This window comes from Rhinatrema bivittatum, chromosome 6, assembly GCF_901001135.1.
Source record: "Rhinatrema bivittatum chromosome 6, aRhiBiv1.1, whole genome shotgun sequence".
NCBI classification, from domain to species: domain Eukaryota; kingdom Metazoa; phylum Chordata; class Amphibia; order Gymnophiona; family Rhinatrematidae; genus Rhinatrema; species Rhinatrema bivittatum.
The window spans coordinates 18,628,310-18,642,879 of NC_042620.1; the positions used below are offsets into that span (position 1 = coordinate 18,628,310).

General features: G+C 47.1%; 1 protein-coding gene across 2 annotated transcripts in view; it reads right to left on the bottom strand.

Moving 5' to 3' along the window:
- The window catches only part of SMARCAL1 (SWI/SNF related, matrix associated, actin dependent regulator of chromatin, subfamily a like 1), a 192,129-nt gene that overhangs the window by 113,687 nt on the left and 63,872 nt on the right, over positions 1 to 14,570 (bottom strand). The window lies entirely within an intron of this gene.

Consider the following 14,570-nt stretch of genomic DNA (forward strand, 5'->3'; position numbering starts at 1 on the left):
CACTCAGATGGGGAGAGAAAACAATTTATAAAGTCCCCAGTTTTCATTAGTTAAAAGGCCACATGTGCAGCCTCTCGATCACAAAGCGCTCTGTGCCCTTTCAACGCACAGAATATATAAACTCTTTCTGCCACTGAGCACAGGAAGGTGGGCCTGGGGGACTGGGTCGGTTCAGGGGGACAGGGTTACAGAGCCTTCCACCTCTAGGACACCAGCTGAGATCTGGTGGCCTCTCTGAAATGCAGTTGCTTGTTTCAGTCCCCATAACAGTGAGCAAGCATCCACATCCAATTATCACCCTTGTGGTCGGTGTTCGTACAGTGATGGGGGACTGAATTAACCCGGGCAGGACAGGGAAGTCTGCACTGCCATTCTCCCTGCTCTAAAGATAAATGGAGGCGTCTGGCTTCAGCACGTCCCACCAGCACCCAGTTCACCAGAAAAAAAAACATAATAGCAGTAAAACTCCTCAGCACAGATGTGACAGAAGATGCAGGAGAGATGAGGCAGTAGCACAGAAAGCGTACAAAGGGAGACGGGGGTGGTGATGTACAGAAAAGTGGCCTGGGAGGAAGTGTGGACTATCAACCTGCAGAGGGGGTTATAGGACAGGTAATGCGGGGAGGGCGTGGGAGATAGGGTGCAGGGCAGACTGCCCTTTCTCTATCTTGCCTGATGCTCTCCCATGGTCACCATAGGAAGTGTAAGGGGAGGGGGCTTTCAATATCATCTTAATGCTGAGGATTCCCAGCTTTACCTCTCCACACCAGAAATGTCATCAGGAATCCAGTCCCAGATCTCTCTGCCTGATTGTCTGACATTACTGCCTTGATGTCCCACTGCTACCTTAAATCAACGTGGTCAAGACAGAGCGCCTTATCTTTCTCCCCAAGCCCACCCCTCCCCTCTTCCTCCTTTCTCTATTTCTGTGGATAACAAGGTCGTCCTCCCAGTCCCCTCAGCCAAAAACCTTGGAGCCATCTTTGATTCCTCTCTCTCGCTAAACATATTCAAAACACTGCAAAAATGTGCCATTTCTTTCTCTACAACATCACCAAAATCCACCTCCTCCTTTCGGAACATGCTACCAGAACCCTTTCCGCTCTCTCATCACCTCCCGCTTAGATTATTGCAACTTGCTCAACACAGGTCTCCCAGTGCGACACCTCTCTCCCCTACAATCTATCCTAAAGTCAGCTGCATGACTTACCTATCGCCAAAGTCACTACACCCGTATAAACCCCCTCTTCTCCAATCACTATCAGGCCGATTCAGTACGGTGCGCTCAGGCCGAGTGCACCGTTAGCCCCCGTTTGGACGCACGTTTTTGACGCGCTATTATTACCCCTTATACCGCATGTTGATTGATTTATTTATTTATTTATTTATTTAAAGGCTTTTATATACCGGAGTTCATGCACTTGTGCATACCACTTCGGTTTACACAGAACAAGGAACAGAAAATTACATCAAACAGATTGAACAATTAAACAAATATACAATTACATCCAACAATTGGGTATAAATAACATGGGTAACTTAGTAGGAACTTAGAGTTTGAGGTAAAGGAGAGAAATAGTATCAAGTGGTAACAGAACAATGTTAATGGCTAAATAATAAATATAAATAGTAAATACAAATTCTTATAATGATGAGACTATTATATAAATAGCAAATACAAATTCTTATAATGATGAGCCTATTAGTTAGTCCCGCTCGATACAGAAAGTAAAACGGGCAGCCAAGCCACAGGAGTTAATTTCGGCCAGCACCGGGAAAGTGTACAGAAAAGCAGAAAAAAAAATGCTTTTCTGTACACCCTCCGACTTAATATCATAGCGATATTAAGTTGGATGCCCCAAAAATAAAAAATAATTTAAAAATCTTTAAAAAAAAAAAATCTGCCTGCGGCCCGCAGGTTGAAAAACGGACGCTCAATTTTGCCGACGTCCGTGTTCCAACCCGTGGCTGTCAGCGGGTTCGACAACCGATGCCAGTAAAATTAAGCGTCGGCTGTCAAACCCGCTGACAGCCGCTGCCTCCTTATTAGCGCGTGCCCAGGAGAGTGGCCTGGGCGCGCGTTGAGAGAGCGGGTGCTCGCCTCGGAGCGCCGGTTCTCCCGCGCGGTTTACTGAATCGGCCTGTATATTGGTTCCTCTTGCTCTGGTACAAGAGCATTTCCTCTGCAGCACCTCACTGCCCTCGCATCCTCTTACCTCTCTCTACAGCTCTCCTCGTGCACTCCACTCATCAGGCAAGTCACTCCTATCTACATCCGTCTCCTCTCCCCTGATTTCATGCTTTCCACCTGGCTGCATGGTAGAAACTTCCTGAGCTGGTTGGTCTTGCTCCCTCTCTGGCCTTATTTAAATCTCACCTAAAAACCCACCGTTTTGAAACAGCTTTTAAATCTTAATTGTCCTGCTGAAAGCCTCATTAGTTTTTTTACCATGGTCGTAAATGAAATTCCCAGTCTTTTCTCCTGTGCACCTGTCTTGATTAGACTGTAAACTCTACTGAGCAGGAAATGTCTCTTATATGTTTATATACAGCACTGTGTGTGTCGAGTAGCACTACAGAAGTGTTGCGTACTAGCAGTAGTCGTATTAGTAGTGGTAAGGGGTAGTGGTCAGTGGCCTGCAAGGGAGAGGATTTGAAGATTTCCCACAGCAGTGGGAGGGGACACACTCCCATTACTTTCCGTTGCTCCACTTCCCCCTAGCCCTGCTTTGAGGAGCAGGGTTAGGCAGCGGGGACCAGCAGGAAGAGGAGACTAGGGACACAGCATCTTCACCATGCCTCAATCTGGACGGATACATACAGCAAATTAATTAAATCAGGATACACCAAGCTGAGAATACTACACCGGCTGAACCCATTGCTAACAATTCAGGACGTCCGCACTGTTTTACAAACATTAATATTTTCAAACATAGATTACTGCAACTCCCTATTACTAGGCTTACCCTCAGGATTACTAAAACCACTACAGTTACTACAAAATGCTCAGCTAGACTCTTACCAGGAACAAGGAAATTTGACCACATCACCCCATCGCTGATAGCTCCACACTGGCTTCCAGTACAATCCAGAATTCATTATAAAGTATTAACTCTGATTTTTAATATCATCAACAACATTAATCCATGTTTAACAGGAGAAACTCTTCAAGCCTACAACCCACAGAAAGCCTTAAGATCGCAAAACAAAAGGCTTCTAAAGGTGCTACAACACGGAACGCACACCTAACACAGATAAGAGACCGAACGTTTTCCCATAGTGGGCTCTAAACTATGGGATTCTCTTCCAGAGTCCCTACGCCAGATTACGGAAAGAAAGAGTTTCAAACGAGAACTGAAAACATGGCTCTTTAGAAAAGCATATGATCTAACGTATGCCGATAACATCACTGAGCGAACCTTAGACTATGCGAACAGATTGAGCATTGGTAAATATATCCCTAGTTAAACATGAAAGATAATGAAATGGAAATCTTAGGTTATAATTCCACAACAGGCATTTGCTGTTGAGATGAACTGGACTATGTATAATTATAACCTGCTTTTATACTGACCTAGATTATTAACACTGAAGCAGAATGGGATGTTGACCCAGTAACTGAAAGCGGATCTTGTAAACCGTTGTGATCTTATTTTGGACGACGGTATATAAAATACCTAATAAATAAATAAATACATACATTATAGGGGTGCAAGGTTTTGCCTTCAGAGCCCTATAATGGAGGACACAGGGTTGGGACTCACTCAGCAAGCTGGCTTCCATGTGTGCTTGTGCGCACAAATTATCTCGGTAATGAATTCCCTACATACACACCATATGAGCGCCCTTTCTGGAGATTTCTGGACACTTGCCCAGTTTTCTACAAAACTATCAAGCTGCGATGTTCTGAGCTTTTCTGCTTGACAATATTTTCCCTCGTTTCTGGTTTCTCAGAACTCGGCGTGAGGCACCGACATGCTGCTCTTTCACTCGCATACATATTAAACAGGAATTTCTCACCGACATCGGCAACGCAAGTTGCAGTTCTGACAGAGAAAGCAAAATTGCTACTGCACTGGGCAAACACACACACAGACACACAGAGCAATGAAATGTAAACTGGGTTAGGTGTACACAGGAAACGTAACTGAGCAAACCCCAGTGAGAAATGTCACCGTGCCACTACCTCAGTATAGAGATTCGCTGTTACTTCCACCTCATATCCACTAGCCACAATCTTACTGGCAATATATTAGGTTACTGCACAGAGAAAATAAATTATAATGCTTAGGATGTGTTTTTTCTAGAGATCACAGTCAGGCAATTAGCAGAAATCATTCTATCCTACTGTCTGGCAGCATCAGCGGGAGAGAAAACACTTCTCAAGTTTTAGTTTCTGTAACGGTGTGTCGACAGGTATGAGGTAGAAATTGTAGAGCAGCCTCGCGCAGACAACCCAAAGGCCCCGTCACTAGAGTGCCACATCATCATATATTCCATACAGGAGATGCAAGTCTGTTAGTCACTGCCCTTGGAAGTGGCTGCCAGTGCCCATTGTGTTACAGCTGTGATACCTTCGGGGAGGGAAGGATAGAAACCCATTGAATAAGGCCCTCAACCTACTGACTTTACACATTGCTTCCTAGGCACCACTGAAGCACTCAAGAACTCAAGGCGCACACTGGTGCCAGGGCAACATTTTATCCAGTAAATCGGGGGGGCAGCAACGCCCAGGCAGTAGCGGACGTTTTCCTTCAAGAACGTCTACCACCATCTCGTTTGCCCTCTATCCGAGTCGGGCAACTACATATTTATCTTTACCGGAAAAGAAAAGTCTCTTGCACTTGGAAGCAGAATTCTGTGCCACAGTGCGACTGCAGTAATTTGCAAGCTGGCTACGGCTGGCTCTTCGTGCATGTGAGAAATTAATTAGAGAGCATCAGCAGCATAGCATGACTCACCCAAAGGCTTTCGGCGACGACGTGACCTTTTATCTCAGCATGACGGAACAACGGAAAAAGGGGCAAGAATTCGGCTCCACAAACAATTAGACAGACAAGGGCATCATTTAAAAGATAAAAATCCCTTCCTTGTGGCGGGCTTCACTTCACGACAGTATACAGAGACAGAATAAGGCAGCTGCCAGGTTTCAGACTCCCTCTTACACCAAAGGGGACTCATTATTGCTGCTAGAAGCATCCACTGTGTGTTACAGCAGCAGAGAAGGGTGCATAGGTCCCAAATAAGGTCACCAACATTTGCACAGACCACGACTGGACACTTGAGGACCAGGGGGCGGGGAGAAGAGAGATGGTGTCCTTCATTTGCATAAATTTGAAATCCTGCCAGGGAAGTGCCTAAACACTGTATCTCTGTATGCATTTATTTATTTAAAATCTTTTCTATACCGTTGTTAAGCCAGATGCCATCACAATGGTTCACAATAGGGCACATAACTTCATGTTGCATAAAATGTCTTAAATTATATCAACTAAACAGGTGCCATCAAAATACTGTAACTGTTTCATAATAAATATTAATTGGTGGGTGTGATAAGTCATGTCCAGTTCTATCTGTATCAGTTATAAGATAAAATACTACTTAACTCTAGTCCTTTGTTGTTGAAAGAAAAAAGAAAGAAAGAAAAAAAATAAAATGAGAAACACACGCATTAAGTAAAAAGGTGTGTGTGGGAGTTCGAATGACCGCATCCTACATTTCCCAGGGTTCTCCTCTCCATTCTCTCTGTGCTATGCTTGCTTAAATAGCCAGGTTTTTAAATATTTTGTGAAAGTTTTTATGTTTCTTTGCAATCTGATTTCTAAAGGCATATTGTTCCATATTATGCATTAAAGGGCAATAATGGATTGCACACAGGCAACAATTTCTCTTCCAGCGTCTCTGGACAATGAAGGGGACCCCTTGCCACTCAACTGCTCCCCAATTATTCTCTCTTGGATTATATGGGGGTGTGGTGGTTGGCACAAACGTTTTCCTGTGTGCCTCTCATACACATACACATTCATTCTGTCACACACAAACACATTCACTCATAGGTGCTCCCTCTCTCATACACATACACATTCATTCTGTCACACACAAACACATTCACTCATACGTGCTCCCTCTCATATACGTACACATTCATTCTGTCACACACAAACACATTCACTCATACATGCTCCCTCTCTCGTTCATACAAGATCTCAGAAGGTCAGAAGCATGCTGGGCAGGGGAAGGGGGGAAAAGAGGAGAAGCAGGGCTGTCAGAAGAGGCAAACAACTGCCCAGGGGGCACTAACACACCTTATCAGGGGTTGGCCACCAGGGCTGCATGCCACCACTGTCCTGGAACAAGCACTCCTTAGCCCCTTGTGGCTGCTGGCTCAGCTGGCCAGTCAGGTCATCCAAGGAAACACTGCCTGACCCCTGCCCCCCCCCCCCCCCATCAGCCATACTACCTATTGGCCAGGGCACTGGGCAGCCCAGCAATAGGTCTGAGGGGAGCAGTGAGATAATAAGCTGGGGGGGAAGGGCCAGGAAAGGGATATAGGCATGGGCAGAGAGGGGAATGGGGGTCACTGCAGTATGCTATTTATTTTTGTTTAACATCAGGTAAATTCCAAGTTGCTATGGGACAAGGCATTTATTTATTTAAATGTTTTCTATACCGTCATTCCATGTGAGAACCACTAGTTCATAACAGTTTACAGGTAGAACATTCATACATAAAATGTGTGTTTCAAGGTTGATAGACATTCATAAAACGGAATTAATACAATGGTAGATTTCTAACATAGAAACGGAGCTAGATTAAAGGGTTAGCGAGGGGGGAGGAGAATGTTCAAGAATTATTTATATTATCTGAGTCATGGGGAACTTTGTGTTTCAGTCAAGTAGAAGGCGTTTTTAAGTCGCTTTTGAATTTCTTTTTATCTGTTAATGTTCAAAGTTCTTCTGGCATGGAATTCCATAGTTTTGGGCCAGCAATGGAGATCACTCTATCTCTAGTTAGTGCTAGATGAGAGCCTCTTAAGTTTGGAATTTCTAGGCCTTTGTTCTGTGATCTGAGAGTTCTCGGGGGGATGTGAGGTTTGAATGATATTCTCAGCAGATCGTTATTGTTCAGGATAATGTTGTTGTATATTATAGTTAGAACTTTATAATGTACTCTTGACTGTACAGGAAGCCAGTGTACAGCCATCAGAATTGGGGTGATGTGGTCAAATCTTCTTGCACCAGATAATAGTCTAGCAGGGGCATTTTGCAGTAGTTGCAGGGGGTTTAAGTGACTTAGTCGGAAGACCAAGAAGTAATGAATTACAGTAATCGAGGTTTGAGAAAATGAGAGATTGTAAAACTATTCTGAAATCTATTGCGCTTAGTAGAGGTTTCAGTCGACTCAAAATCCGCAGCTTGGGGAAACCAGATCTAATCAGTTTTATTTTATTTATTTATTTAAAATCTTTTCTATACCGTCGCTAAGTTATATAGGATCGCAACGGTTCACAAATAGGCACATAAATTAATGTAGGTAGGTGTGGATTATCGTACATTCTAACAGGTACCAATAAGTTTCGGTTACAATTTTCATAAATAAAAGTCAATATTTGAGTAATGTTGGTCTTGTCCGGGTGTACTAGTAGGTACTCTTCATTTATAGTTTTACTTTAGTTTTAGATTGAATAATGTATTCTCATGCACTTTATGAGAGTAGCGTTGTGTTCATGCTCTTCTGCATGTTCCTGTACTTTCCCCATCCTCCGGTCTCTTTAGGAAAGGCTTTTTTAAAGAGCCATGTTTTTAAATTTTTCCTAAAAGTTTTGAGATTATTCTGTAATCTGAGTTCAGGGGGCATCGTGTTCCATAGTATGGGCCCAGCCAATGATAAAGCCCTTTCTCTCAATTGGGTTAGTTTTGCTGACTTTACTGAAGGGATTGTTAGTGGTGCTTTGTTTGCTGAGCGAAGGTTTCTTTGTGGGACGTGTACTCGTAAAGCTGTGTTTAGCCAGTCTGCTTCTTTATCATATATTAGTTTATGTATGGTACATAAGGCTTTGTATTTTATCCTGTATTCGATGGGTAACCAATGTAATTCTGCTAGAGTTTCAGTTATGTGGTCCCTCCTCCTTTTTCCAGTCAGTATTCTGGCTGCAGTATTTTGTAGTATTTGGAGCGATCTTAGCGTTGTATTTGGGAGTCCTAGTAAAAGTGCATTGCAGTAGTCGGTGCTGGAAAAAAACTAGTTTTTGCAGCACTGTTCTGAAGTGGGCAGGTGTAAGTAACGGTTTTAATCTTTTGAGGATCATAAGTTTTGCGTAGCCTTCCCTTACTTTTATAGATATGTGTTGTTTTAGGTTGATTTCTGAGTTTGCTTATGTGGGCTTTCATTGTAAGATTGTCATCACTGGACCCCTAGATCTCTCACTTGGGTTGCAGGGGATACTTGGCAACTTCCGAAATCTATCCCTGGGGTATAGTTTTTTGTAGGTTGCGGCTTAACCAGATTATTTCAATTTGGGGAGGGGGGGTATTCATTTATAGTTTCCAGTGACCTATTTTTTCTTTTATTTTAAACATATATTCAGAAATAAAGATGTTGTGTTTTCAAATTATTTAGTTAGAGGGATATAGAATTGTAGATCATCTGCATATAGGAAGACGTTTAAACCCAGGCCTGTTGCATACCAATAGTGCTTTGGAAGGTGTCGGACAAGTGCCAAGTTTTACTTAGAATGATCTATCTATAAGGAAATAGTTGAACCGTTTTAGCAAATTAATTTTAGCACATTTCCATCTATCCCGATGTTTTCCAACTATTGGCATAGCAGGTTATGGTCAACAATGTCAAAGGCAGCTGTTAGATCAATTAGGACTAAGCAGTAAGAACATAAGAACATAAGAAAATGCCATACTGGGTCAGACCAAGGGTCCATCAAGCCCAGCATCCTGTTTCCAACAGTGGCCAATCCAGGCCATAAGAACCTGGCAAGTACCCAAAAACTAAGTCTATTCCATGTAACCATTGCTAATGGCAGTATGATTTGTTTGAGGTAAAACCTCGTAAAATAGGATCAGTTAAGGATTGAAGAAGAGTTTCGGTTGAGTGTTTTTTTCCAGAATCCATAATTGGTTAGGATAAAGTGTCTTATTATCTTCAAGATGATTTTCCAGTTGGCTAAGGACTGCTTTTACAAGAATTTTCGCCATGAAGATTAAGCTGGAGATCGGATGGTAGTACTTCCAATCATCAGGTCTTCCAGATTTATTTTTTAAAATTGGTTTTACAACTGCCTGTTTTCAGCCTTGGGGCATATAACCTTCCTCAAGGGTGAGGCTTACTAGCATTGTGATTGTTGGGGTTACTTATTTTAGGAGGGTGGCTGGTATCGGGTCAAGGGGATGTGTAGCAGGTTTTAGTAATTTTGCTTATCTCCAGTTTCGATACTCTGTCAAATGATGACCATTTATTTATCTTGTGCAGATAGATCTTCTGTTGCTATTAGAGGGTAGGAATAAATGATTTGTTGTTTCAGCATCTTGATTTTTTCTGTTAGTGCTGTTGCATAATCATTACATGAAGTTTTTGTAAAATTGATGTGAAGGATCTTTAATTAGACTCTTAAATGTCTCAAAAAAAAGTTCTGAGTCGAAAATTATTCCATGTATCTGTTTTGTGTAATATTGTTTTTTTGATTTGTTTGTTAATGTTCTGTAATGGGATAGGAGAAATTTGTATCTTATAAGTGATTCATCAGTAGGGGGATTTTTGTCATCTTGTTTCTAGTTTTCTTAATGTTTTTTTGGACTCAGTTTTTCATTATACCAGGGTTTCAATTTTCTCTGATTTTCTTTATTTTTGTTTATATAGGGCTATGTTCATCTGCAATTTCTTTGATCATATTTTCCCAAGAATTAAATGCATCGTAGCAGCTGCTTAGGTTTAAATCATTAATTTTGACCTTTAATGCTTTCGTTAGCGTATCTATTTTTATTTTCTTTCTGAATGTTATGATGTTTTTCATATCAGAGTTTTTCGTTATAAATTTTTTTATAGATTAAGATCAGCTTTGATAAGATGGTAGTCAGACCATGGAATTGTCTTGTGTTTAGTACTTATAATAGTAATTAGGATTTGTATTATTAAATCAAATGTGTTGCCAGCTTTGTGTGTTGCTTCAGAGATGTATTGAGTCCATCCTAAGGCCTCCATTGCATCAAGGAACAAGTCACAAGTGGGGTATCTTAGTGAAACATTTACGTGTAGATTAAAGTCTCCTAAGATTATTGTTGTTTCTGGAGTACGGAATTCTTTTGTGAAGAGTTCAATAACGAGTGAGCAATCTTTCTGGAGTAAGCCAGGTGGGCAGTATACCAATCTGATATTAATTTGTTTTGAGTTTAAGATAGCTACTTCACATGGAGGGTAAATTTCGATTTTCTTTAGTGTTAATTTGACTTCTTTTATGAGGATTATTAGTAGGCCCCCACCTTTCCTTTTTTGTCATGGAATATGGAATAGATCGTAGTTAGGATGAGATAATTGGTTTAAGAGTACATTGTCCTTGTCATTTATCCAGGTTTTTTTTTTTTTTTAAGTGGAGGCGAACCGGGTCCATCCCGGTTCGCCGAGGATAACACGGGATTGGGCAGGAGGCAGGGTAGGCGGAAGTTCGGGGGAGGGGGAAGGAGAGCGAGGAACAGAAGGGGCCAATGGCAGTGCAGCAATTTAAAGGCTGCACTGTCATTGGTGCAAAAAGGAACCAAGGCGGGTAACGCGGGCTGGGAGCAGTCAGTGCGGGATACGGCATTGAAGCAGGCAGAGGAGCTTTTGCTTGCTCCTGCTCGTATCCCTCGCTGCCCCCGGGAAGATGCGGAGAAACAAGGCAAAAGGAGAGGGTAAGCCCCCGTCTGGCTCGCGCTCTCGCCCACCGGCGAGGTCCAGAGCAGGTCGCGCGCTGGCAGAGAGGCCGGAGTCTGCTCCGCCTCCGGTGGGTCCGGTGGTCTCTGGCCCCGTCCCTACCCCCCCACGGGTTCCGGCACCCCCCATTGCCTCCCTGCTTCCCTATTACTCGGACTCGGGGGAGAGTGGCCCCGAGGCAGATGCGGGTCCCCCCTCCCTCTCCCCTCCCCGCCCCCCGCCAGGCCCTGCATCTGACCCCCCTCGTGGGAGCGGAGCTGCCGTTTCCGGCCTTACTTTCCTGGGACGCCCGCTGCTGGAGGTTCCCAGTCCTCCTGTTGTGCGTGCACAGCCACCTCGGGCGCCGTCCGACCTGATCCACCCGCTAGCGCCGCCCCCTCCCATGTCGACCGGGCGAATCCCACCCTCCCCACCCTCAATCCGGACGCCGGGCCTCAGGGGGACCGCCGGCCCTCGTGCTCGCCGGACACCCAGGCGCTCGCCGAGCCCTTCAGCTGCTCCTTTGTGGCGTCGTTGCCCCCCTCCCTCCAGACAGGGTTCTGCAGGAGTTAAGCTGGGCAGAGCGCGGCCTGTTACTACTAGGCCGCGCAGGCCACGTGGTTGCCCACAAGTCCCCCAGCCTTCGGAGGGTCTCGGGTCCGGCAGCCATCATCCTCCCCCCCCCTGCCCCCCCGGGCTCCCTTCAGGAAGCAGCCGTGGTTTCTGCTTTCCTGGAGCGCATGGCGCGGGCGGGTTACGCGTTCCTCCCTGTGGCTGGCGAGGCCCAGGCTACTGATCTTTTGCCCTTCGGAGCTTGGCAGCAGGGGCCGCCTCCCCCCTCCCCCCCCCCCGTGGGTGGTCAGCTTCTTGCGGGCGGCGTGCGTGTCTCCAGCCTCCCTACGGAGCATGGCCGACAGGCGTCCTGCGAGTCGCCCCTGGATGTTCGCGGGCGTTCCGCGGTTAGGCGCGGCCCTCGGGCTCAGCCTGCTTCAGTTCCTGCGCTGCCTGGGGACGACCTCCCGGGCCCATCCAGCCGGGAGTCATGGCGGAATCATGCTGCACAGAGTTTCCTGGCATCCGGGGAGAGTGGACGTCAGCGGCTCGGTGGTGGTGCAGCTTCTGATTTGCCCGAGGGTCCCGTCGCCCGAGATGATCTGGTTGCAGGTAAGCACAGCAACGCTTCCGAGGGTATTGGGGGACAGGCGCGGGGTAAGCGGGCTAGGGTCGCCTCCAGTTCCCCGTCGTCTTCTTCGTCTTCTGACTACAGCACCTGTTCGGCACGTCCGCGGGCGGTCCTAGATGAGGGTCCCAAATGCGATGCCGGCAATCCTGCCTTGGCATCCTTGTCCGAACTGTGGGAGGAGGTGCCCCGGCGTTTGGTCAAACGCATAAGGAAACGCAAATTCGTCAACATCTTTAAGTTACTAGAGGGTCGACGGGGAGGCAAGCGGCGCTCCAAAAAAGATAAGAAACATAGCAAACGGCGTGGTACAGGGCCCCGTATCGCCAAGAACGTGGTTAACTGGGTGCGCGGTTTCCTGCGGCTGGCTAGCGTAGTGAGTCATTTCGACCCCACGCAATACGCCTCTTTGCTGTCCTATGCGGACAGCATCCTCGGGGCGTTTCGGGACTACGACGGTTGGGCATGGCTCAACTATGATGAGAAGTTCCGGGATAAAATGGCGGGGAACAGGTTTATGTCCTGGGGGTCACAGGATATTCACCTGTGGCTCACGCAAATGACCAACAAAGGGGGGGCGCCTCTTAGGGGAGGTTCGCGCGCGGGGGGCGGTGGGACTCTCCCTCATACGGATTCCGTTGGGGCAACTGGGGTTCAGTCCTTTCGGTCCGGAGCAGGGCGCAAACCGGACCTTGGGGTCAAGAGTTCGGGAGCCGGGACCGACGTGTGTTGGCGGTTCAATAAACTCACCTGTTTATTCCCGGAATGTAAGTTCCGACATGCGTGCTCAGCCTGTGGAGGCTCTCATTCTGCCCTGCGATGCCCCCAAGGAGCGGGTGCTGGGGCCGGTAAGGGAGCCAAGTGATAGGTCGGTTCTCGGCAAGGCCGACTCGCCGGTGATCCTTGCGGAGCTCCTACAGAGTTTGCAGCGTTATCCGAATCGGCGGGCGGCAAGGTTGTTAGTCGATGGCTTTCGTTACGGCTTTCATATCCCTTATAGTGGCCCTGGTTCCGGGGGACGAGCACGGAATTCTCGATCGGCCTCCAGGTTGGCCCCCGTTGTCAGGGCCAAGTTGGCGGACGAACTCACCTTGGGGAGGGTCGCTGGCCCTTTCTCGGAGCCGCCTTTTACGGTGATGCATCTGTCTCCGTTGGCTGTAATACCAAAAAAGGTGCCGGGTAAATTCCGCCTCATTCTTAATCTCTCTTCTCCGGACGGTTCTTCCGTGAACGATTTTATCCCGCCGGAGGCCTGTGCTGTCACGTATGCCTCATTTGATGACGCGGTGGCCCTTGTGCGCAATGCGGGCCCTGGGGCCCTCCTTGCTAAGGCAGACATTGAATCTGCCTTCCGCCTGCTTCCTATCCACCCGGACTCTTTTCCGTTGCTCGGTTTTTCTTTTGAGGGTCACTATTTTATTGATCGCTGCCTGCCGATGGGCTGTGCGGTATCCTGTGCCTTGTTCGAGGCGTTCAGTACATTCGTTCATTGGGCAACAATCGAGCACACTGCCTGCGCGGCGTCGGTCCATTATTTAGATGACTTTCTGTTTGTGGGGCCTAGCGATGACGATACGTGTCGCCGTCAGTTAGACGGTTTTTTGCGGACGGCTGAGCGCCTAGGTGTGCCTATCGCGAAGGACAAAACAGAAGGTCCAGTGACCACTTTGAGCTTCCTCGGCATCGAGTTGGATACCTTGGCCATGTCATGTCGGTTGCCTTCTGACAAGATTGTACAACTTCAGGGGTTGATCGCGATCGTTCGGGGCTCGAATAAGGTTACGTTGCGGCAGATGCAAGCCTTAATTGGGTCCCTTAATTTCGCGTGCAGGGTCATCCCCATTGGCCGGGCGTTTATTCGTCGGTTGTCTGCCAGGACGGCGGGTGTCTGGGCTGCCCATCATTTTATTCGGGTTACCAGGGCGGTGCGGGATGAGTTGGCGGTCTGGGACGAATTTCTGGTTTCCTTTAATGGAATTTGCCTCATAAGGATGCGGAGGTATCCAATTTGGACCTCGAGCTGTATTCGGACGCTGCAGGGGCGTAGGGCCTGGGCCTCTATTTCCGGGGCCGATGGTGTGCGGAGTGTTGGCCGACCAACTGGGTGGTGGCGGGCATGGTGAAGAACATTACCTTCCTGGAACTCTTCCCAATTCTGGTGGCCCTTACGCTGTGGGGTGCGGATTTGGCGAACAAACGCGTGGTGTGGTGGTGCGACAATCTGGGGGTCGTTCAGGTGGTTAACAAGCTGGCGGCAAAGTGCCCGCGCGTGTCGGCGTTAGTTCGGGAATTGGTGATGTTATGCCTTAGGTGGAATGTTACTGTCCGCGCGCGACATGTTCCCGGGTCCTTGAACTTGATCGCTGATGCTCTCTCTCGTTTTAAGTGGGAGGCCTTCCGTGCAGCGGCTCCGGGTGCACACCTGCTGGGGGAACGGGTGCCCGTCGGCCTCTGGAAGCTTGGCACGACCTGACGTGGGATCTGCTCCGGC